This window comes from Hibiscus syriacus, unplaced genomic scaffold (assembly GCF_006381635.1).
Source record: "Hibiscus syriacus cultivar Baekdansim isolate YM2019G1 unplaced genomic scaffold, ASM638163v2 tig00110114_pilon, whole genome shotgun sequence".
Classification (NCBI taxonomy): domain Eukaryota; kingdom Viridiplantae; phylum Streptophyta; class Magnoliopsida; order Malvales; family Malvaceae; genus Hibiscus; species Hibiscus syriacus.
In genome coordinates this window covers 2,534,922-2,549,520 of record NW_024062594.1, presented here as the reverse complement: position 1 = coordinate 2,549,520, position 14,599 = coordinate 2,534,922, and the positions used below count along the sequence as shown (strand labels likewise).

Genomic DNA, 14,599 nt, shown 5'->3' with positions numbered 1-14,599 from the left:
AACTTTCCAGGCATAATAGAAAAGACTAGAAACACTTAATATTACTATTAAACATCATCGAAATGGACTGCTGGAGCATCACAACTCAGCTTATCTTTGCAAACAACTGCTAGATTAAGTGGAGTTCAAAGTTCTCTTGGTTGGTCTTCAGGCTTGTGGAGGTGCGTTGAGCTGAAAGAAGCTTCTGTTGAGTTAGCTATGCCATCCACTGATGGGAACACATTAACAGTTGTGTCTCCTCCAGGTGTTTGATAGAAATCAAACTAAATTTTTGTGTCGGCAACACACTTGGCAAATGATGGCAGCAGTTATATGGACAGAAGCTTCATGAATTATGCAAATTAAAAGAATGGATACAATTGACAAGTTGATGATTAAGCATCTTGAATCGTGGATGAACTTACAACAGTTATTTGAGGCGGCAAATTTGGTGTTTAAAGAAATGTGATAGCACAACAAGCAAACTTGATCAAGGCATCAACTAGGATGAACGCGGCAGCAACAAAAGAGATTAGCAACAAAGCAAAAATTACATGAAGCACCAATTTGGTGAGTTGGCAGCATTTAATACAATGCTTATCAATCAAGTAGATAAGTCATAGAATTAAAGATAAATACGGCATGGATTTGCAGAAAACAAAGACGGTGAAACCAAGGCTATAAATGTGTTGTAGCTTTAGTTTAGGATGGATTTATGAGAGTGAAAGTGCGAGTTCAGCAAAGTCTTAGATAGCGGGTTGTGTTTGTGAACTAGCCGCAATTAGTTTTTGTATCATATTTGTATTTTAGTTCGTATTAATAATAATTTGGGAATTATAAATTACCGAGTGACCATTCATGGTTCCAACAATATTGTTGTCAGAATAGGGGTTGTTTGTGAACGATTTACATCCAATATATCAGTTGAACAGTTGTTTTTTTGTCTTAGATCTCTATGGGTATATTGGTAGAGTTAGTAAAAAGATTGCAGTGGTTGGAAAAAATAAAAGACCACAGGGAAACAAGCAAACTTGATCAAGGCATCAACTAGGATGAACGCGGCAGCAACAAAAGAGATTAACAACAAAGCAAAAAGTACATGAAGCACCAATTTGGTGAGTTGGCAGCATCTAATATAGTTCTTATCAATTAAGTACATAAATCATAGAATTAAAGATAAATACGACATGGATTTGCAGCAAACAAAGACGGTGAAACCAAGGCTATAAATGTGTGCTGTAGCTTTAGTTTAGGATGGATGTATGAGAGTGAAAGTGAGATAAAAAATATATATGAGAGAGAGCTTAGCAAAGTCTTAGATAGCGGGGTTGTGTTTGAGAACTAGTCGCAGCTAGTTTTTGTATCGTATTTATATTTTGGTTCGTATTAATAATAACGTGTGAATTGTAAATTACTGAGTGCCCATTCACGCTTCCAACAAGCGGTATTAGAGCTTGGTTTAAGTTTATGCAATGGTAAATATGACCAACATGATTCAGCCACAAATTTCGAGATTGACAAAGACAAACTATGACAATTTGAGCATTTAAATGAAGGCGTTTTCTAGGTTTCCTAGAGTGTTGGGATATCGTCGAAGAAAGTTACACTAAACCCGAAAATGCAGTAGCAGAAGCAGCCCTGACCAATGAAGAAAAGATGGCACTGAAGGAATCCCACAAGAAAGACAAGAGGGCGTTGTTTTTTTTTCTCAAGGAGTAGACGAATCTACCTTTGAAAAAATTTATGATGTAAAGACCGCAAAGCAAGCGTGGGAGATTTTACAAAAATCTCTCCAATGTGCTGAAAAAGCAAAAAAGGTACGTTTACAATATCTTAGAGGTGGGTTTGAATATTAAAAATGAAAATACGAAAACGTCGATGATTACATTAGTCGTGTAAAGCGGTAGTGAATGAAATGAAGAGAAATAGTGAATCACTCGATTAGGTTAGAGTGATGGAATTTTTTTTACAATTATTAACAAGAAAATTGGATTGCGTGGTCGTGGCAATAGAAGAATCGAAAGATTTATCTCAAATATTGATCGATAGCTTGTGGGCTCACTCCAAGCCCATGAGCATAAGATGAAACAAAATGAATATACTGAAATTTAGAACAAGTCTTGCAAAGCAAGATGAATGTCAACGAAGGTGAAGCCAGAAACAACTCCACATGAGACCGAGGAAACCGTGGTGGTTATCGTGGAAGAAATAGAGGTGGAAGAGGAACACGAGGACGTGGTGGTCGATCATACGACACCACTCAAACAAGTGAAAATTAACAGACATGAGGCCGTGGACGAGGATTTAGAGGCCGAGGTCGAGGTAGATATCAAAAAAATAAAGATGAAGAATTAATTGCCAAAGTTGATATGACTCGAAATCAGCTCTTTACCATCGACATCGAGTCAAGAGAAGTAATGTGAATGAAAATTGCGATAAAAGATGATTCGTGGCTATGGAACCTAAGATATAGACATCTTGGATTTTCGGGCTTGAAGCTATTATCAAAAGCACGTATGGTGAAAAAATTGCCAGAGATCAATCCCCCAAATGAATTATGTGAGGCTTGCATTTAAAGAAACAACACATACAAAGTTTTGAAGTTGGTAAATCCGGGTGTGCCCAGAGGCCTTTGGAGATAGTACACACAGATATAGTCGGTCCTTATGATCTCATCACTTGGAGGTAACATGTATTACCTAACTTTTATTGATGATTTTAGTAGAAAGTGTTGGATTTATATCTTAAAAGAAAAATCAGAAGCATTGGAAAATTGAAAGAATTTAAAACAATAGCGGAAAAGCAAAGCGACTAATGCTTAAAAATACTCAGATCAGATAGAGGAGGCGAATATACATCAAATTTATTTGAGGACTTCTGTAAAGAGCATGACATCATCCATCAGCTGACAGTTAGATACGCATCCCAACAAAATGGAGTGACAGAAAGAAAGAATCGCACAATCCTAGACATGGAAAGAAACATGATAAAAGCTAAGCATATACTGAGAAATTGCTGGACAGAAGCAGTATGTCGATAAAAACAACAATTTACAAAAATGATTCCTTATCGGCCCTAGATTTTGCACTTATCAATTGCTAAAAGACAATGGATTCTATCGTAGTTACATGATATTAACATCTATAGAACTATTTGGTAATAACTAATATGGAATCAGCCAACCTCGGTTTCTAAATTAGCGTTAGAAAAAAGCAGTGTCATGCCCTGGAGAGGTGAGGACATAAATGTAGCATCAAAGAGAGATCGTGAAGTTTATGATTGATGATATTTCACATCCTATCATATGTCTTTTGAGAAAAGAGTAATGACCTCGTGATAAGTGGCATCAGAATGATCCTTTAATTTTCTGATTTCACATTGAACATCCCAATGGGTGAGATAGGTAGGATGGACAATCTTGACAAAGACTCGTGACGCCCTCGTCACAAGGTTGAGTGGAAAAGAATGTCACATCTTGAAAAGGTGGAGGCATAAATCCTACATCGAAAAAGAAAAGGAGATCATAAAATTTATAATCGGTGGTACTGCACATTCTATCAAACATTTTTTTTTGAAACACGATAAACACCCCGTAATGAAAGTGCTGACTGATCCGGAACCAAATTTCTAATAATACCAACAAACGAATTTGAGTGAGCATGAACATGTGAAAACATTAGATACAAATATAAACACCATCCCAGGATAGATGCTCACTTGGAGAAGTTCGTAATTTCTTCATGAAACCTTCAATTTTCATCTAAAAGTAAACGACAAGTCCAATGATTCGGTGTTATGTCTTTACTAATCATCTCTTCAAACAGGTTGTAAGCCCACTCACATCTGTTTGCTCTACAAAGTCCATGAATCAATAGAGTAGGAAGAAATATTAAGACTTCGATGATGCTTTTAACCATGTCATTGAATAGGTTGGTCAAAGAGAATCTATCTTCCCAGTTTTAAAGCATGACTTCAACAAGGGATAATATGTCTGAACTTCGGGCTTGCAAATTTTCGGATTCTCCGAGTCCTGATGAAGAGATAGGGCCTTCTGTTGTTGAACATGATGGCAAAGCATCGCGATCATGCAATTATATGTCAATGTATTGAGGGGAACACAGGTCTTTGGCATATCTACCTTGAAAACATTAATGCATCTTTCACTCGGCCTGCTCGGCAGATTATATGGAGCAAGCAGTTGTAAAAAAGCAAATCGAGTCTACATCCTGCAGTTTTAATTCTCAAAGCAAGTTGCCAAGCTTCTTCAAACCTCTCTCCCTTTGCTAGTGATCCCATTACAGTGGTGAAAGTAACAACATTGGGAGGACAACCTTGGACAGCCATTTCATCAAGGAGTTCATGAACTTTTCGAAAGTCATTTCGGCAACAATAAAACTGGACCGTGTCCTCTCATCTCTTGAACTGTCCATCGTGCCTCTTCAACGCGATTGATTTTGCACCAATCAGGAATGAATATATTAAATGTGTAAGCATCGGTGCAATGTGTGATTTAAGCAGCAAGAAAATCTCTCGGGCCTCTTCAACATATTTCTATTTGAAAAGGGTGTCAAGCAGCAAGTTCATTAACTCTGTATTCTTCTCCAATCCAAAAGTTTCCAGTTCATCAAAATCCTCACAGCATTTTCCCATTTCCCTGCACCAGCAAACCTTCTCATAACCCTGGCTATCCTGTTAAGCGTAAGAAGGCGACCTTGATACATTTCCTCCAAGAAATCAATCACACGGGAACTGCAAAACAAGACAAGCTTTGTCAAAATAACCAGGATTCCAAAATGCCATACTTCAAAAGGAAATAAAGTGGAAGCATGCTTTTTACCTGTAACCCCATTCGTTGTCATACCAGGAAACGAGTTTCACAAAGTTTCCGTTCAGAGCAATACCAGCCTTGGCATCAAATATGCTCGACCTGTATCAACGTTCGATTTCAGGAATTTTTTGGAATTTATATAAATAAAATGCAGCAACTAGAACTCGTTAGGTGGAACTTGCCTGCTGTCACCAATGAAATCTGTGGAGACAACATCTTCTTCAATGTAACCCAAAATTCCCTTAAGCTTGCCCTCGGACTCTGCCCTGAAATCATCAGGTTACGGATAAGAATAAGATTTATTTGATATAACATGAAGACAATGGTGTCCACAAATTATAATAAGACTTGCTTGATAGCAGCTTTGATCTCATCATACGATGCAGACTTCTCAAGCCTTACGGTGAGGTCCACAACGGATACATCAACGGTAGGAACTCGGAAGGACATTCCAGTTAGTTTCCCATTGAGTGCAGGAAGAACCTTTCTAACAGCCTACGTATTCACAATATCATCGAGTACATATATAAGCATCAACTGAGTAACCGAAAATTTGAATCTCAACATTAACAATCCTTTACTTATTTCCATTGAGGCCAGGAAGAACCCTTTCCAACAGCCTATGTATTCACAATATCATCAAGTACATATATAAGAATCAACTAACCAAAAATTCAAATCTCAACATTAACAATCCTTTCCTTATGTCCAAGCTAACCACAAATATTGCAAAATAAGGACTAAATCCAATCTGGTTTGAAAATATACCCTGGCAGCACCGGTGCTGCTAGGAATGATGTTGAAGGAAGCAGCTCTACCACCTGTCCAGTCAGTTGATGCTCCATCAACAGTGTTTTGTGTAGCTGTAAATAATAATAAAAAAAGAACTTTATTAATTAAAAGAAAAAAAACAGCATACCCATTTGAAAAGAGTTTAAAAAAAGGGGAAAATGGTATTACCAGTGATTAACAGAATGTATGAGTTAGATAGTTAGTTAGTTAGGAAGAAGTTAGAATTAGTTGATATCAACAACTATATATAAGTGTAAAAGATCAGTTCAAAAGTAATAATAGAGTTTCATTTTTCTGGTTTATACAAACTTTGATATGATATCAGAGAATTCCGATTCTTCAAATTCAGCAGATTCAAGTCGTATCTTCAAGAATGATGATCCTAGTAGTGAGTATTACATACATCCTAATGAAAACCCTTCATTAGTTCTAACTATCTAACTCATACATATACATTCTGCTAGTGATAGCATGAACGGTGGTCATAAGACCCTCAAAAATTCCAAATCGATCATGGATAACCATAGCAAGGGGAGCAAGACAATTGGTAGTGCATCCAGCATTGGAAACAATGTCGAACTAGGGCTTGTAGTCTTTCTCGTTCACACCCATCACAAACATGGGTGCATCTTTGCTTGGAACAGAGATCACAACGGATACATCAACGATAGGAACTTAGAAGGACATTTCGGTTAGTTTCCCATTGAGTGCAGGAAGAACCTTTCCAGCAGCCCAAGTATTCACAATATCATCGAATACATATATAATTAACAGAAATATGTTGCTGCCTAAGTATTCACAATATCATACTAAACATAACTAGAGAAGCTATAACAACTGTCAAAATTGAAGAACGAAGACTAAACTGGCGAAGAAAAGGAAGTACCAAACCTAATCCAGCTGGTGTTACTCTCTAGATAATATTTTTAAAATAAAATTTTAAGGCTCATTCCAAAGAATAAGCCCTCCAAAAATAAGCGTATGTCACTTGTGCAGCGAGCACACGGTATTCTTTAGTAAAAGGCGAAAGAATAGTTCGCTTTGTGCTCACTGCGTGACTGCGTGCTTTGATATTACTTATTTACGTCTATTTATACTTGTTCTGGAACGCGTGGCGCTGTGTATTGTCTGTGTGGGATTAGTGCTCTGAAGCTTTATTGCTAAACAGGCCAACTAAGAAAGAAAAAAGACTGTAACTTCAATAAATCAAAGAGATAGGGGCCAATTTGACATTGCAGTGAACGCAAAATATATATAGTACTTTCAATAAGCATTTTAAAATTTCATGTATTGTGGAAATTGTGCAAACCGAAAACTACTTAATTTGAATGAGAAGTTTACCATGAGCAATAGCATGGAATTTTTCCTGCTTTGTATTGAATTTGAACACGAAAAATAGAATCTGCAACTGAGGCAAAACCCAGATTTTGGCTGGGGAGAATAGAAGCTACAATTTCAACATATAATCGAATATACATTTATAAAAAAGAACTCTTAAAAGTGAGGTTTATGACACTTTCGTATCACCCATTTTATACATTTACTCTTTGGGTGTGGATATTGTCGTAGGAACTTCACTAGTTAGTAGAAACACTCTTAATATGACTGTTAAACACCATCCAAAATTCAGAATCCCCATTTCCAGTCAAAATGTGGAAAACCAAGTAGTGCCACTATCAGAAGAAAGAGCCCTCTGAAAATAGGAGTATGCCACTATCTGCGGCGAGCGCACGGTATTCTTTAGTAAAAGGCGAAAAGAATAGTGCCTTCAGCTGTAGCAACTTGTAGGATCGACATGAACCTAAATACAACCTTTCGGAACTGGTTTCCATGATTGCTCAACCAAAAGTTTCATCTTATCAAACTCAGTAGTTCTTGGGGAAGGAAAACTAAGGAAGGTCATTCTACTCATGGTGCAGAAGCATCCAATGTTCCTATCAAAATCGAGAAAAGTGAACATGACGAAACAGGTGGGCCGAGAAGATATGCTAGTGTCCTAGACATATTCTTCTGTCTTGATTTCGATACCAACATGTATATAGATACTTCTTAAGCCAGTTTCTCTCGGTTTCTCTAAGTGGAATAAGCTTCTTCAAGAACTTGGGTTTCCATGAGTGTAGTTTTAAGACTCCCATGATTTCTAAAGTCTCTAAAATTGATTTTGTTCTTGAACCCTTGACTTCCATGATCTTGGACTGAAATTTCTCTTCCCTACTTGGATGTTTGTCAACATCACCAAAATTGTAACAAAGACAGCTCCATAGGCAGGATCCGTACCCCTATTCCTATACTGTATTACCTAGGCCGGAAAGAACCGATTGCTAGCAGACACTCCATGAATGTACCACGATAAACTGCTAAATTTTAAAAAAGAGATTTACCACTAACAGTAGCTTGAAATGATCTTACTAAATTTGAGCAGGAATCATAGAAATATGTGACCAAGGTAAAACCCAGATTTTGTCTGGGAAGAACATAAGTCTCAATTTCTTCGTCGAATCATAAACATTCTCCCACATCTCAAAGTGTTCCTTTCAAACTCAATGTTCTGAATTCTGACTCGTTGCTTTATTTTGAGATGTTTAAGCAAAATTCAGGAACAGTGTACAAAACAGAAAAGAAAAAAAAATACATCGCAGAAAAATCGGTTCTCATTGAAAATAAAATCTTTCAGAACTCAAACTTTTGGGGTTTATTCCAAAGAGATAACCCTCCAAAAATTGGCTCTCATTGAAAAGTCGGTGACTTTTAGGCTCAGTAGCCCAACTTTGGACGTACTGTTGTATTCTATCTCTTGGCAGAAAAATGGAATGCACATCCTTCTCATGTTCTTTTCCTTCTCTTTTTTAACGATAATTTCGTGGAAAAGTACAAAAACAAACGGCAAAATTTAATTTTGCTTTCTGCAATTTTGACGTTTTTCCTTTTTTTAAACTTCGATTTCCACCGTTATTATTAAAATTAAATCGAATAAATTCGGACATGATTCGAACACAATGCCAAAAAAACCCGAAATTTAATCACTATTCAGAATAATGTAGCATCGAATACTACCTCTTGAAACCCGAAACCGAAACTTAACTTGAGTAGCTTACTCACTTCTCTTAAGAAACGAATTCCATCGAAGGTATCCCGAATTGGATATATGAAAGCCTGCACCTGCAGGGCCAAGAGGAGGGTGTTTTACTTTTATTATATTGTATGCAGTGATTGCATTGGATCACGAGGTTATGAATTTCAGTAAAAGGCTTACTTTATTAGTACTTAATCATGAGATTCAGACAAAGATCATGTGATGCTGCCTCCCCTATGTTTCCCAGATAGTCAACGACAAAGTGCAACTGAAAACTATGAGATCTGAGTTAATAAAAATCACAATTTACAAAAATGATTCCCTCATCTATGTTGATGGCCATATCAGCCCTAGATTTGCACTTATCAATTGCTAAAAGACAATGAATTCTAACGTAGTTACATGATATTAACATCTATAGCACTATTGGTAACAACTAATATGGAATCAGCCTACCTGATATCGCGTTAAAAAAGCAGTGTCACGTCCGGAGAGGTGAGGACATAAATGTCACATCAAAAAGAAAAAGAGATTTTGAAGTTTATAACTGATGATATTTCACATCTTATCATGTCTTTTGATAAAAGAGTAATGATATCGTGACAAGTAGTATCAGAATGATCTTTAATTGTCTGATTTCACATCTTATCATGTGTAGGTAATGGACAATCGTGACAATGACTGTGACGCCCTCGGCACAAGTTGAGTGGAAAGAATGTCACATCTTGAAAAGGTGGATGCATAAATCCTACATGGAAAAAGAAAGGAGATGATAATATATATCGTGACTGTATATCTATCCTTTTTTTTTAAAATCGAACCCCATAATAAAATCGTGACAATGACCTGTGACGCCCTCGGCACAAAGTTGAGTGGAAAAGAATGTCACATCTTGAAAAGGTGGATGCATAAATCCTCATGGAAAAAGAAAAAGGAGATGATAATATTTATCGGTGGTACTGCATATTCTATCAAACATTTTTTTTTTAAATCGATAATCACACCCCATAATAAAAGTGCTGATTGATCAAGAACCAAATTTCAATAATACTACAAACAAATCTGAGTGAGCATGAACATGTGAAAACATTAGATACAAATAAACACCATCCCACGATAGATGCTCACTTGGAGAAGTCATAATTTCTTCATGAAACCTTCAATTTTCATCTAAAAGTAAACGACAACACTATTTGGTAACAACTAATATGGAATCAGCCTACCTTGATATCGCGTTAGAAAAAAGCAGTGTCACGTCCCGGAGAGGTGAGGACATAAAACATCAAAAAGAAAAAGAGAGATTTTGAAGTTTAAACTGATGATATTTCACACTTATCATGTCTTTTGATAAAAGAGTAATGATATCGTGACAAGTAGTATCAGAATGATCTTTTAATTGTCTGATTTCACATCTTATCATGTCTTTTGATAAAAGAGTAATGGACAATCGTGACAATGACATGTGACGCCCTCGGCACAAAGTTGAGTGGAAAAGAATGTCACATCTTGAAAAGGTGGATGCATAAATCCTACATGGAAAAAGAAAAAGGAGATGATAATATTTATAAATCGGTGGTACTGTATATTCTATCAAACATTTTTTTTTAAAATCGATAATCACCCCATAATAAAAGTGCTGACTGATCAGAACCAATTTCTAATAATACCTACAAACAAATCTGAGTGAGCATGAACATGTGAAAACATTAGATAAATAAACACCATCCCACGATAGATGCTCACTTGGAGAAGTTCATAATTTCTTCATGAAACCTTCAATTTTCATCTAAAAGTAAACGACAAGTCCGATGATTCGGTGTTATGTCTTTGCTAATCATCTCTTCAAACAGGTTGTAAGCCCACTCATCTGTTTGCTCTACAAAGTCCATGAATCAATAGTGAGTAGGAAGAAATATTAAGACTTCGATGATGCTTATTAACCATGTCATTCATAGTTTGGTCAATAGAGAATCTCTTCCCAGTTTTAAAGCATGACTTCAACAAGGGATAATATGTCTGAAATTCGGGCTTGCAAATTTTTGGATTCTCGAGTCCTGAAGAAGAGATAGGACCTTCTGTTGTGAGCATGATGGCAAAGCATCGCGATCATGCAATTATATGTCAATGTATTGAGGGAAACACCGGTCTTTGGCATCTCTACCTTGAAAACATTAATGCTATTTCACTCGGCCTGCTCGGCCGATTATATGGAGCAAGCAGTTGTAAAAAAAGCGTATCGAGTCTACATCCTGCAGTTTTAATTCTCAAAGCAAGTTGCAAAGCTTCTTCAAACCTCTCTGCCTTTGCTAGTGATCCCATTCCAGTGGTGAAAGTAACAACATTGGGAGGACAACCCTGGACAGTCTTTCATCAAGGAGTTCATTAACTTTTCGAAAGTCGTTTCGGCAACAATAAAACTGCATGATAGTGAGTAGCTGATGACACACAGGTGACAACCGTGTCCTCTCATCTCTTGAACTGTCCATCGTGCCTCTTCAACGCGATTGATTTTGCACCAATCAGGAATGAAGATATTAAATGTGTAAGCATCAGGTGCAATGTGTGTTTAAGCAGCAAGAAAATCTCACGGGCCTCTTCAACATATTCTATTTGCAAAGGGTGTCAAGCAGCAAGTTCATTAACTCTGTATTCTTCTCCAATCCAAAAGTTTCCAGTTCATCAAAAATACTCGCAGCATTTTCCCATTCCCTGCACCAGCAAACCTCATAACCCTGGCTAGTGTTAAGTGTAACAAGGCGTCCTTGACACATTTCCTCCAAGAAATCCTTCATTCGATCTATTTGTTTCATTTACCGAGGATGTCAACCATATATCATATGCTTGATGAGAGCGATTATATCCTGGGCGTGAAGCTGCCCATCTAAAAGCAACCAATACCGATGCAGCAACTTATCAGTAAGGCCATGGGAAAGCTGCATAGAGTGATCATTCATTAGAGACTGGCAAATTTCATCCTCATTGCTCCGAGCATGAACTTACTGAAGAGAATGTAACGTCACATCATCCCACGACTTCATCCGATCCGTGAAGCGAGAGATTCCACAGGCAAAGCAAGAGTGGAACTTTCAGAGTATGCAAAAAGGAAACATAATATTGATGGTTTGAACAGGAACGAAGTACTTCTAAGGCAGTTCTGTAAAGGGTAAATCATGGAGAACTGCCCTCTAAACAAAATTCAGTCGGGTCCTTAAAACTGCATCTCCAAATGAATAAAAGCATTAGCCTCTCTATGTAGCATATCAAAATACATAACAGCAAAATAATTAACTGCCCTAAAACTATAGAAAATGTCTCACTTAAGCCTCATACAGTCATACTATTATTTAGTTTCAAACTGAATTTGGGTGAGAAATGCTGACATAGCAACTACTCTGTTAACCCATATATGGTGGCAGCCATGATGTGACAAACATATGGACAAGTTTGATGACATTACATTACATTGCATAAATGAACTCAGAATTCCATATGGTTCAGGCTTCTATCAAATATCTTCCATACACAGGATGGGTGACACCTGAGACACTTCTTACGAACAAAAGATGAAATTACTAGTTAGAAGGACAAATCTTATTAAATTTGGGTTTTCTGGATTTCAGTTTTAAATGTCGAATTAAAACAGAAAATGCAACATATAACCTGATTTGAAAAACAGAGCTTTGGGATGGGAAGATCTTCGAAATCAATTGCGTCGGGTGGAGTGGGAGATGTACTATCAAGAGCTTGCCATATCTGTTGGCCTATCTCCACTCTGTCTCTGTCGAGAGAAAGAAGGGGTTCGGCAATGAAATGGGGATTTATGCAAAGCGCACCAATCTGTGCAGTCGTCGCTTTGGTCGAGTGGGGAAGCGTGTGCCAGCTAAGTGCATGGAATTTCCCGCGATGCATAAACACCGTTTACATCATAACATTAAACTAGTAAAATAGTTCATCTACACCTACAAAAAATGCAGAAATGGAAACACATCCAATCTTGGTTTTATTCCAAATAACAAGCAGCTGCTTTTAAACACAACTCAACTGGCTTTAAAAAACTTCAACATGCTTGGGTGGATGCCATATGGACGATCAAATCAATCACACGGGATGTGCAAAACAAGACAAGCTTTGTCAAAATAATAATAAAAAAAGAACTTTATTAATTAAAGAAAAAAAACAGCATACAAAAAAAGGGGAAAATGGTATTACCAGTGATTAACAGAATGTATGAGTGAGTTAGATAGTTAGGAAGAAGTTAGAAATATCAACAGCTATATATAAGTGTAAAAGATCAGTTCAAAAGTAATAATAGAGTTTCATTTTTCTGGTTTATACAAACTTTGATATGATATCAGAGAATTCCGATTCTTCAAATTCAGCAGATTCAAGTCGTACCTTCAGAATGATGATACTAGTAGTGAATTACATACATCCTAATGAAAACCCTTCATTAGTTCTAACAAACAATGAAACTCCACTCTAGTTCCAAAACAAATCGAGCAGGTGGTACTTCCTAGATAATATTTTTAAACTAAGATTTTGAGGCTCATTCCATAGAATAAGCCCTCCAAAAATAAGCGTATGCCACTTTGTGCAACGAGCACACGGTATTCTTTAGTAAAAGGCGAAAGAATAATTCGCTATGTGCTCACCGCGTGACTGCGTGCTTTGATATATCTTATTTACGGCTATTTATACTTGTTCTGGAATGCGTGGCGCTGTCTATTGTCTGTGTGGGATTACTGCTCTGAAGCTTTATTGCTAAACAGGCCAACTAAGGGGAAAAAAAGACTGTAACTTCAATAAATCAAAGAGATAGGGGCCAATTTGACATTGCAGTGAACTCAAAATATATAATACTTTGAAAGCATTTTAAAATTTCGTAATGCTAATTTTTTGTATGGTGGAAATTGTGAAAACCAAAAACTTCTTGATTTGAATGAGAAGTTTACCATGAGCAATAGCATGGAATTTTTCCTGCTTTGTATTAGATTTGAACACAAAAAATAGAATCTGCATGAGGCTAAAACCCAGATTTTGGCTGGGGAAATAGAAGCTACAATTTCAACATAGAATCGAATATAAATTTATAAAAAAGAAACTCTTAAAAGCGAGGCATATGCCACTTTTATCAACCATTTTATACATTACTCTTTGGGTGTGGATATGTCATAGGAACTTCACTGGATAGTAGAAACACTCTTAATATGACTATTAAACACCATCCAAAATTCAGAATCCCCATTTCCAGTCAAAATGTGGAAAACCAAAATAGTGCAAATCAAAAGCTTTAGAATTCAATTTCAGGGCACTTTCAGAAGAAGAGCCCTCTGGAAATAGGCGTATGCCACTATCGGCAGGAGCGCACGGTATTCTTTAGTAAAAGGCGAAAGAATAGTGCCTTCAGCAGTAGCAACTTGTAGGATCCAACAAGAACCTATATACAACCTCTCGGAGCTGGTTTCCATGATTGCTCAAACAAAAGTTTCATCTTATCAAACTCGGTAGTCTTGGGGAAGAAGAACAAAGGAAGGTCGTATCCACTCATGGTGCAGAAACATCCAATGTTCCTATCAAAATCAAGAAGAGTGAATATGACTAGGAAACAAGTGGCATGGATCTGCTAATTTGCCAGTTTCTCTCGTTTCTAATTTGAATAATTCTTCAAGAGTTGGGTTTCCATGAGTGTAGTTATAAGACTCCCATGCTTTCTAAAGTCTCTAAAATTGATTTTGTTCTTGAACCCTCGACTTCCATGATCTTGGACTGAAATTTCTCTTCCCTACTTGGATGTTTGTCAACATCACCAAAATAGTAACAAAGACAGCTCCATAGGCAGGATCCGTACCCCTATTCCTATACTGTATTACCTAGGCCGGAAGAACCGATTGCTAGCAGACACTCCATGAATGTACCACTATAAACTG

General features: G+C 37.0%; 2 non-coding genes and 3 pseudogenes across 2 annotated transcripts; all 5 read right to left on the bottom strand.

Moving 5' to 3' along the window:
- Positions 1–3,728: 3,728 nt before the first annotated feature.
- Positions 3,729–7,785, bottom strand: LOC120215144 (annotated as a pseudogene).
- Positions 6,544–6,659, bottom strand: LOC120215408. Its single transcript, XR_005524950.1, has one exon. It is a non-coding gene; the product is annotated as a U5 spliceosomal RNA (small nuclear RNA).
- A 2,662-nt stretch (positions 7,786–10,447) lies between the features above and the next one.
- Positions 10,448–12,581, bottom strand: LOC120215143 (annotated as a pseudogene).
- Positions 12,582–13,216: 635 nt separating this feature from the next.
- On the bottom strand, positions 13,217–13,333 carry LOC120215397. The gene has a single exon (XR_005524940.1). It is a non-coding gene; the product is annotated as a U5 spliceosomal RNA (small nuclear RNA).
- Positions 13,334–13,979: 646 nt separating this feature from the next.
- LOC120215401 lies at positions 13,980–14,111 on the bottom strand (annotated as a pseudogene).
- Between the last annotated feature and the right edge of the window lie 488 nt (positions 14,112–14,599).